At 30.5% G+C, this 11754-nt stretch overlaps 1 long non-coding RNA gene across 1 annotated transcript; it reads right to left on the reverse strand.

The window, feature by feature from the left end:
• Positions 1-7470: 7470 nt before the first annotated feature.
• Positions 7471-11445, reverse strand: LOC140014040 (uncharacterized). The gene is made up of 2 exons (XR_011820912.1): positions 11085-11445; positions 7471-7935 (listed from the first exon to the last, which is right to left on the reverse strand). It is a non-coding gene; the product is annotated as an uncharacterized lncRNA (long non-coding RNA).
• Between the last annotated feature and the right edge of the window lie 309 nt (positions 11446-11754).

Genomic DNA, 11754 nt, shown 5'->3' on the forward strand with positions numbered 1-11754 from the left:
ACAAAATTTAACTTACTTTTGTTTCCTTTAATTTGTTGATTGTCCAATAATAAAGAAATTTTAGTAGTGTCGGTAATTCACAATCTTCCTTGTAGGTTTGACTCTTAAAACTCTATACTCAATCTCACCCCGTATGCTTGCATAAAATTGCGTGTGGGATATTTAGAATTTTATAAATGTAAAATTTAACTGTGGAATGAGTTTGATTGTTATATGCATACCCTGTGCTCGTCACTCTTGATCTAGGTACCCAAAAGAAGAAAAGATTCCTCTGAATCAAATTCAAAAAAGAAATTTTACATATCATGTTAAGTAAGCTGTTTGAATTTTGTTTTTTTTTATTAACCCTTTTAGATATACTTGTTTATGCATTCAAATGCTATTGACAAGGAGGTTTTCTTTGTCAAGACTCTGCCTTTCTCTTTCTATCTAAAATAATGTCGTTGGAATTGGATTGTTTCACAAATTGAAGAAAAGGATTGATATTCAAGATTTTATAATAGAGGTGTGTATAAACTGACAAATCCATAGTAAGTCATTATTGTAAATGTTTATGTAGGATATCCCACGCAACTGTGGTCTTTGGAGTCTTCAAATTGCAAGAAATCTCTAGGATTTGCTCGCACCTTTTCTTGCTCATTTACAATATAGGATTGAAATTTCTCTTATTATATTTCCTACACAATGAATTTTTTATCATTTAGTTGACCGCAACGGAGACAATAGAGTTGGGGTTATTGTGGTGCCTACTGGTATTGAATACGAATCCAGATCATTTCGTGTTGCTGCCGGACAATGTTGATTTTGGAGGAATTGTTGCTAGAGAATAATACATAATGATTTTTTATGGAAGCCCAGAGAATGATTAATGAAGTTTGGACCAAATTTTGATTATTTGGGTTTGTGTTTTATGCTAGGGATAATTGCATTACTTTCTTTGTTTATCTATATATACTTAAAAAAAATTAAAAACATAAAGTTTGAATCAGGAAGCCAAATATAAATGTAGAAAGTCTAAAGAAAAAGTTGCTTATAACACAATAGTAAAAAATCAAATACTGAATTAAATCCATAAAATGCAAACATAACAAAGCAGTACACTATTAACTCATCTCAACTAAAAACGCTTACTCTGAAGAAAAAAATATGATAAGAGAATCTGATTCACTTGTGTAGAAAAAAGCTCCAAAAGAAATAGCTATATTTCATAGATTCATAAGATAAGATAATTTTTCTGAGGCTAAATTATCAATTAAATTTATTAGGATCATTAGTGCATGCTTTTACAACTCAAAACTGCAAGCTTGAGCGAGATGCCGAAGAAACATAAGGTTTCCTAGAATATTATATAGACACTATAATTTTGTGATGTATGTCTATACTTTATCGAATGACAGAATGTTTTGACAGTTTAGTTTTTCAAAATATCTTTAGATCATTCATGCATTTTAATCTTGTATCAAGTGATAAAATAAGTGTAAGTACCTAGATTTCCATAAGTGTAAGTACCTAGATTTTCATATTATTAACAAATAATGTTAAAAACTATAAATATGGCTGAACAAATTTCTTTTATGTTAGCATTAGGATATTTTAACTTATATTCTCAAAAAATATATGGGTTTTTTTGGATGGTGTGGTTTGGATATTTGTCTAAAATTTTACTAGAACTCAATATAGGTGTTTTAAAAAAAATGTTGGTATTTATACAAATCATTAAAATCATTCTCCTATAGAAAACCACCTTTCCCCTCCTCTACTATCCTTCATCGATTGCCAACAACCTCCATCACCTACCACCACTAAAATTGCCCTAAAATTCTCTTCCATAATTAGATGGCTCTTTCTAAGTTCTTAAAAAATTATTCTCCTATCTAAGTGTCCTTTTAAAATTTTATACATTTCTCTTTTCCGTACCTCATATATTTTGGGAAAAGTGAATTCTTATTTTCAAAACTTAAACAATATGATCAAAATACCAGAACAGCCCACAACTCTCAACCAAAATTACCACATTGCCAGCAAAGAAATGGTCCAACCAGAGCCTGAATAATTGGATCACCTCAATCAAATCCAATATTTTCTTAATTACAAACTCCTACTTTATAGTAGTTAAGATATCTAATTAAAAAAGTAATTCGTTAAAAGCTAATTAAAAAAAGCTAGAACTCAAAGTCTACTTCAACAGCTAGAATAGCCTCCTTGAAACCTACATAACAAAGAAAAAAAAGTAATTAGTCAAAAGAAAACTCAAAAAAGATCAAATTGTATACAATTTAAAAAAATGGACCTCATGATCCACTCGATGCCAATGCTCAAAGTACTGGATAGTGCAATGTCATGTGCCATTATGTGCAACCTTGCACCTACAATCCTATAAACGAAACAAAAAAATTAAAATTAGTAGTAAAAAAATTGTTATACCATGTATGCCCCCCAATTGGGGAGCAAACTAAATCTTGCAGAGCTCCTCTAAATTCCTTTTATGATCCCCAGGCATAGCATGAACCCTACCAATATAAAATAATTGAATCATTATATAAGGTCCAAGTATCATCTAGCCAGCTCAGGAGACTACAAAGATAATAGCTTTGACATCTTCTCTATGAAATGTAAACTAGAAAAGCAAAGGCTCGAAAGAGATTGATGTAGCGTGCAATGATAAGTGACTAATTTAAACTATTTTTGAATGACATTGTATGTTATTTTTAGTCACTTTGGCAATATTATAGGAAGAAAATGGATTATTTTGGCTATAATTAGTTTAAAATGCTCTCAAGTGATTAAATGAGGTTTTTGTCACTTTTTACTTGCATTCTGTCCATAATTTGTATAGGAGTTGGAAATATACTTCATTTGGATGAAAAGGAAGTTGACAGCTTTGACACATTTTCGTATTTCGGTTATAACTTGAACTACAATGATTGGATTGAGATGATGCTTGAACCATTTTGAATATAAGAGATAGATCTACAAATCTTATGAAGACATCGATATCCAATTTGAAGGTTTTTTAGGTCAAAAATCCGAATTACAGTAGCCAATTTCTATTGGTCGAAGCTGAAACAAGGCATCGAGCAGTGAAGGGTATTTCAGTCATTTCTCAGCCTACACAAATCCAAATGAGGTGATTCTTGATGCATTGGAAATCTAACTCAAAGAAATACATGTTTCATGTTTTCGTCAAGAGTTGATTCAGCTTCTATCATCGAGAAACATTCAGTTGAAGTTGATGGAAAATTGGAATGCCTTGAAGACGAAACAGAAATTGCAAAGAAAGACAGGGGAGTAATCCGGCCAATAATACGGCCGGATTCTTGGCCAGATCTGGTAAAAAATGGCTGCTCTGTACTTGCACAACTTGTTTCCTTCTCCAATAATTTACAACTATTGATGGACGTGTGACAACCACTTTGTAGCTGTAAAAGTGATGTTTGGAGCCTCATTTCTTGACTAAATTCATCTATATATAGCCATGGACTTGCAAGATTCAAAGGAGCTTGGAGAGTGCAAGAAATACCACAAAAATGTAGTTCTTACATTTTCTTAGTGTTAGGTTAGTTTAGTATAGGATAGTTTAACTAGTAGTTCATCATTCTTGTTTATTAACTAGGCAAAGATAAAGAAGGAGATAAAGATGGAGGAGACTCATGTGACAAAGGTTACATTTTTTTTTTCCAAACTCTTTATGTTTTGTACTTGATTCTAAGTTTAGTTAATATATAAGTTTTGGATTTTAAGCTTATTATGTGTTTCTAAAGTTTATGCCTTGGGTTTGGTTGAACTTTCTATGATTGTTAGTGTTTATTATTTGGCTATTATTTTGAGCAATTTATTTAGCACCTTAGCTCTTTAAATCATGATTAAGTTGGTACCATTAATTGTGATTATCTAAAAGTGTTACTTCTTCAGTGAAAATTGAGATTTAACACTAGTTCAAAAAGTGCTAAACCTAGGGAGTGCACTCAGGAGAGTAGAGGTGCACTTTTGTGGCTTTAGTAATTTATTTCATGTAACTTCATAGAAGAAATGAACTTGTAACTAATTCATAATCACAAGAGTAGGTATGGACTAGTTATAAGTACAGTTGATTCACTACAAAAGTAGATTTACATAATGAAATTACGCCATAACTAGCCTAGATAGTAGTACTCAATGATCCAAAAGTAGCATTTACATGAGTAGTTAGAAATACCATAACCTAAGGAGCTTTCATTTGTTATTTTCTTACATAACTTTAGCATAGTTGTATTTCTTTTAATTCATTGATCGTTTAAATAATAGAGAAACTTTAGTGATGCCGGTAATTGTTCAATTTTCCTCGTGGGATAGACCCGATATATACCATAAACTACTAGTTGACCTGTATACTTACAGTCAAAAAGAGTATAAATTGGATTTAAACTTGTACTCAAAGCAAAATCCCGTCATGCAACTCAACTATTGCATTCATCACAATTTTAATTATGTTTTAAATTGAGATCTTATAGACTGTACAGTCTGATTAGGTAGTGGATCAAGAAGTATAGACTTCATAGTTTTTATCTTTCTGAGGATCCTTGGCTTGAGATCTTTTCATGAAGTGAGGTTAAAAATATGGGAGCTAAGCTAAAGGTGTGGTTTTATCAAGGAAAAGCATGGAAATGCAAAGAAGTGGCATGGACAGAGGCGGAAATTTGGAAGCACGCTTTCACTAGGAGCCAGTTCAACGAACGTGAATATAGTTGCAGTAGTCCTTTTAGATGTTAGTTAGTTAGCTCACTAGCAATCACACCCCATTTAGAAGATTACTCCAATCACACCCCATTTTTCGCGATGAAAATATGTATTTACAAAAGAAGTGATTTTATGAAAAAAGAACCTAGAATAGGACTTTAAAGAATGCGACATTTTGGGTCCAAAATTTAGTCTAAAAGGGTTTTTAAGAAAAAAAGGAGCCGCCACTTGGTATTGAGTTTGGGTGTACCAAGTCACCCAAAAATATTTTTGATAAAAATAAAATAAAATAAAACCCTTTTTGACAACTCCAGGTCTTAGAAAAACAAGAAAAAATGAGTTCGGCAGTCACGGTTGAAGAAAGAGAAGGCAAAGGTTCGATTGATTCAAGGCACCCTTTCAATCTAGTCTAAATTAGTTGCGTGGTTTAGTTAAAATTTCTCTAATCTAACTCTTAAATTTATCACTTTTGAATGTTTCCTACATAGATGCAAATCTAAATTTATAAAAATGTCGAGAGGGACAAAATGTCCATTCAAGAGTTTAATTGATACCAATCACATTAATTGCGAAAACCAAAACAATTCCTTGAAGGGATCACGAGTATACAAATGATGAAATTAAAAGAAAAAGAAAAGAAAAGAAAAGAAAATTATATACATAGGCATAAGTGATCAAAGGAAAAGGAATGCACCATAGTGGGTACGGGAGGCAAAAGCTTGTAACATGATTTTCTTATACAGGGATCGATGGGTATTTAAACTAAAAAAGTTATAATCACCCATTTTCCATGTTTAAAGAATAATTCTCCTAATATGAACAAACAAATGAACTAACTTATTTTACAATTTCTTAAATGAAGTGCAATTCTAAATGATATCATTAACACATATAGAGGGTAAGGGGTAGAGGATAATATAATTGGAAATATCGTGCAAATGAGAAAAAATCCAAAAAAAAATGTGCATGAAAATGTAATGAATGTCACGCAAGGGAAGAATCTAACACATAAACGATCTAAGAGTCTAGCGTTGGACTAGTCCATTTCTAAATAACCTTACTAGCATTGGACTAGTAAGTAGACGGGGGGGAGAAGCCACAATTAGCGTTGGACTAGTGTGGTAACGCTAGGGGTGAGCAAATTCGGTTCTTACCGAATTCATAACCGATTTCAAATTCAATTCGGTAATTTGAAATCGGGAATTTGGTAATTTGGTACAAATTCGGTACGTACCAAATTCACCGAATTCTAATATGGTATGAAATAGGTAATGAGATTATGAATTAGGTAATAACCGATTTCGCATTCAATTTCGGTAATTGAAATCGGGTACCGCATTACCGCATTCGAATTACCAAATTGGTATATAAAATTATATAATATATAGATAAATGCTATTTAGTATTAGTATATACTACTAATACTTTATTATATTATATAGGTAAATGCTATTAATAATAATTAGTATATGGTATTATCAATTTATCATCATATCATGTACTTATAATAATAATAATAATATATAATAATGTACAATATATTATTTTAGTATTTGTTAATTGTTATATGACTATAATAATACAAATATATAGTAATACTTAACAATATAAGATAACTATAATACTTATTATTTTATACATGAGTAACATGACTAGAATTAGATAATAATTAGCACATATATGTATAATACTAAATATTAAACAATAAACATAATTAGTAATTAAATTTAGATATTGGTAATTTGATACATCATTCATGTTTGAATTATTGAATATTTGAATGCGTAATCTCTAACTTGCAAGTATTAGTGTACTCTACATATTTAACATAAAAATTCATATTATCTATTCACTAATCTTAATTCTTAAGACTTTAAGTATAGATAAGACAACTAAGTAGTTAGCAGTGTAAGTGAATGCATATGAATTGCAAATCAATGTACTAGTGTATTGACTTTCACAATAATATATGTAAGTAAATAAGTTTTATTTTGATTTGAAATAAATTATAAGTTTGTAAGTAATATAACTTATCATTACTCATTGTAATTTGTAAGTTTGTAACTAATATTACTTATTATTAATCATTGTAAATTATAAATTCATAAATTATCACTAATCATTGTACAGTCTAAGGTTTATTCTAGTTTAAATTAATCACTTTTTATGTGTTCCTTAAATCATAGACTAATGATTTTAGGCATAAGTTATCAAATAAGTTAAAATTCATATTATCTATTTACTAATCTTAAGGCTTTAAGTATAGACAAAACAACTAAGCAGTGTAAGACTGTAAGTCCATGTATGTGAATTGCAAATCAATGTATTAGTGTATTGACTTGCACAATAACATGTGTAAGTAAATAAGTTTTTATTTTGATTTGAAATAAATTATAAGTTTGTAACTAATATAACTTATCACTAATCATTGTAATTTGTAAGTTTGTAACTAATAGTACTTATTATTAATCAGTGTAAATTATAAATTCATTGTAACTACTAACTAATATTGCTTATTATTAATCATTGTAAATTATAAATTCATAAATTATCACCAATCATTGTATAGTCTAAGGTTTATTCTAGTTTAAGTTAATCACTTTTTATGTGTTTCTTAAATCATAAACTAAGGATTCTAGGTATAAGTGATCAAATAAATGCCAATTAAACCACAAAATGATTAGAATATAAGTAATGTGTTCAATTATGAATAAATTTGGGGATCAAATCAGTAATAATTTATAAATCATTGAGGAGCATAATGAATGTATTATAATTTAGGAGCCCCAATTTGTAAATTAAAAATTACACAATCTTATATGATGAATTTGGGAAAAGTCAGATTTCAGCTGATAATTTGAACAATCACTGCCTAGTGCGGTAGTGCCTTCACTTAGGGCTTTCACAGCTTCACTGAGTTCACTCCCATCCCAAGTCCCAATTCCCAAATCAAAGCTGCTCTCCGCCGCACTCTACGCCTCTCCTGTCTCCATCTCAGTCCTCATTCGACCGAATTTATCACTTCACCAGTTCATCCCTGCCGTGCTGGTTCATCGCTGCTGAGTGCCAAAGCCGAAGCACCAATCACTGCTCATCTCTGGCTCGCTTAGGTAAGTACTTGGTACTCCAGATTTGTATTTGATGGATTTTGGCATTTGTAATGTGTGTGTAATAATTTGGATGTTGATTTCCTTTGAATTGGTGTTGTAGGCTTGTAGCCTATAAGTTTGCAATTAGAATTAGTTTGCAATTAGCCTCATAGCCTGTAAGTTGTACGGAAGCAGCGTTGCAAACTTAAGCTGATAACAGGGAATTTTTATTTTTTTTAAATAGATGAATTCGGTTTAACCGAATTCATTACCGTTTTCGAATTTGAAATCGGTTGCGGAATGAATTCGGTTATGCCCAATTCGGAATTGAAAACGGTTTAAATTTTTACAGGTAGAATAACCGAATTCACCGAATTCAATGCACCGAATTACCGAATTTGCACCGAATGCACACCCCTAGGTAACGCCATACATTGATAATACATAGTAAAACAAATAAGGTATAAATTAAAACAAATAAACACATAAAAGCATGGAGCACGTAACACGTAAGCATAATATCTATATGCAAAAATCCTAAAGAAAGCGGATAAAGCATATAACACATAAAACCTACCTATTATAACGGGAAATCTAACAACAATCTAAAATGGGAAAATATAAAAAAATAAAACCTATCTATTCTATCTATTACAATGGGAGACCTAATTACAATCTAAGATGGGAAAGATATGATAAAATAAATCTAGTTATCCTATCTATTACATTGGGCTATCTAATTACAATTTTTGTAAAAAAAAAAACAAATTACCTATCTATTACATCTTGAGGTATTTAACACCTCTCAAATAATTATAAAATTAACTAAACAAACACAAGAAAATTGGAATGAACATTTGAATCAAATAAATAACAAAGCAAATAAAAATATAAACACATAAGAGTACATAGGAGCACATAAGAGCACGTAATTGACATTTAAATAAGGGTTAATCACATTTTATCCCATTAAAGAATACCCCATTTCTCAATTTACCCCCTAACCTTTAATTTTGTTCACTTAACCCCCTTTAGGACAAAATTGCCCTTGCATTATTTTGACTTTTCATTTACCTTATTTTCCTTTCTTTTATTTCTTTTTCTCTTTCTTCTTTATTTAATTCTTCCTTTTTCCCACAAAAATCATCACCTTAGTGATTGAAATTAAAAAAGAGGAATTGTAGAGATCTATCTTTTCCTTAAATGATTAAAAAAAATTCAAATCACTTTCCTAAAATACAATTTTTTTTAGCCTTTCAATTCTTTTAATTTTGGGTTTTCCTCTTTCCTTTCTAGTTTCTCATTTTATTCCCAAGAAAATATCTTAAGATGAAATTGTGACCTGATTAATAATTATCAATTGAAATTTGTGACACGTGACATCATACAAAAAATCAAAATTAGTTTTTGATGTCTTTTAAACCTTCGCCCAAAAAATATGTGATTACAAACTCAAAACAAAAATTTTTGTGGAAATCGAATTTTCTATTGGGAAGGATGATAGAGAGAAGAAAGAGAAAAAGAAATAAAAGAAAGGAAAACAATTTCATCTTATGATATTTTCTTGAGAATAAAATGAGAAACTAGAAAGGAAAGAGGAAAACCCAAAATTAAAAGAATTGAAAGACTAAAAAAATTGTATTTTAGAAAAGTGGTTTGAATTTTTTTTGATCATTTAAGAAGAAGATAGATCTTTGTAATTCCTCTTTTTTAATTTCAATCACTAAGGTGAAGATTTTTGTGGGAAAGAGGAAGAATTAAATAAAGAAGAAAGAGAAAAAGAAATAAAAGAAAGGAAAACAAGGTAAATGAAAAGTCAAAATAATGCAAGGGCAATTTTGTCCTAAAGGGGGTTAAGTGAGCAAAATTAAAGGTTAGGGGGTAAACTGAGAAATGGGGTATTCTTTAAGGGGATAAAATGTGATTAACCCTTTAAATAATAATAGATGTACCTCCCTTTTGAAGTGGTGACTAAATAGAAGTCAAATTGCCCTATTTATACTCAAAATGAACAAAAAAATCATGGCACCAATTTAATTGAAAATAATAATAATGATAAAAATACTAAATTCACATTAATATGTCAAATATAAAGAAACTTAAGAACATCTAAAAATTACAAGTTAAATATATTTAAAAGTAACACAATTAGCCATTAAAGAAAAGAAACACTCATAATAAAAAGAGTCAAAATTCATTAGGGACTAAATTGTAAAATTGAAAACATTTCAGGTTAAAAATATAATTTTTCCAAAGTTTGGGGCCAAAAATAAATACAAGATAAAGTTCAGGGACCATAGTGTAATTAATTTAAGGACCTATGGTGAAGAAATTTAAAATATTCTGGGTTGTAATAAAACTACTCTAAAAATCAGAGGCTAAAGTGTAAATTTCGGTTTCTGATTTGGGAAGAAAAGCCCATCGGGCCTTTCTTTATTTTTTGCTTGGGCCGGAAATTCCTAAGCCCAGCCAAAACCCAAAGGAAATAAGCGGTCGAGCCCATCCTTTTATCATTCAAGTCCGACCAAAAAATGTATGGACTCTGACTTCCTAACCCAAGCCGAAACCCAAAAGAAATAAACCAAAATCCATTCCCAAAACCCAACCAAAATAACTACAAATCCACTAGAAAAAAAACCCTTAGCCCATTCATTTTTCTTTTCTTTCCTTTCCTTTTCTTTTTCGGCCACCAAATTTTCTCAAAATACACCCCCTCACTCAATTTTTCACGTAGATTCCATTTTTGGGCTTGGTTTTTACAAAAAAAAGAACTAAAAGTGGCGAAAATAGCAAAATGCAGCCCAGTTTTTATTTTTTAAAAACACTATAAGCACCACTAAAAATCATAAAATTCATGCCAAAACCCTCCTTATAACTTCTACATTACAACTATAATCTTAGTTTGACAAGTAAATAACAACAAAATGATGCATTAAGTCAAAACAGCCCCAAAAATGAAGAAAATTATTCTAATGCTTTTAAGGCTCAAAAACTCCAAAAATTTGTATAACCAAGCATTTGCAGGCTTTGTACTAGCTGTAATAATTTATTTTAACAAAAAATATGCGCAATAATCGGTACTTTAATTCGATTTTTGATTTAGGCTTTTTTTCAAACACCTAGCATGCATATACAAAAGTTATTTCCTTTTCCTCAATCTAGCTCAAGCCATTTCCCAAATTTTGAACAATACAACAAACATCAATAAAAGACAGCAAAAGCCAGAAAATTAAACGATAAAATATGGGTTTGACATGGTTAATAAAGCTGAAAAAATACCTCAACTCAAGCAAGAGCTTCTTCGGTCAAATTTTGAAGGAATTCCAACACCTCACACCCCAATTGCTTGCCTTTTCTTGTGTTTAATTTTGTAGGAGGATATGTTGTGTGAATTGAAAAAAGGGAGGGATAAAGCTGAGAGGTTGAGGGAAAAATTCTTTCTATTGGTTGAGTTTTGCCTTTTTTTTTTGAGGGGTCAAAAAGTTGAGAGAGAGCCGAGAGGGATAGAGAGGCCGAGAGAGTGTCTTCTTGTTCCCTCTCTTCTTCCCTTCTTGTGTCTGATGGTCTGGTTGTGTCTTGAGAGGGAGAGGGCGAGAGTTGTATTAAGAGAGTGGAGTTTGTGTGTTAGGTTGGTCAAAGAAATGATGGACTTCCAAATGACAAGAAAGGTGCATGGAAAAATATGACAGATTTTTTATCAAAATGAGAAGAAATGTTAATGAGGATGGAGTGTAAAAATGGGTTAATAGTGATTTTGGTAAAACAGAATGATTAGGATGATTTTGATTTCTTGATTTTCTTTTCTTTTCTTCTTTCTTTTTTTTTCTTAAAACCAACCTACAAAAATGAGAAAAAAATACACATTAAAATGCAAGAAAATAGATAACTCATTAAATAGAAAAAAAATTTAAAAACATTAAAATTTGACGAAAATTTGGTATCTACAACT

The sequence above is a fragment of the Coffea arabica genome, chromosome 9c (assembly GCF_036785885.1).
Source record: "Coffea arabica cultivar ET-39 chromosome 9c, Coffea Arabica ET-39 HiFi, whole genome shotgun sequence".
In the NCBI taxonomy this organism is placed as follows: Eukaryota; Viridiplantae; Streptophyta; class Magnoliopsida; order Gentianales; family Rubiaceae; genus Coffea; species Coffea arabica.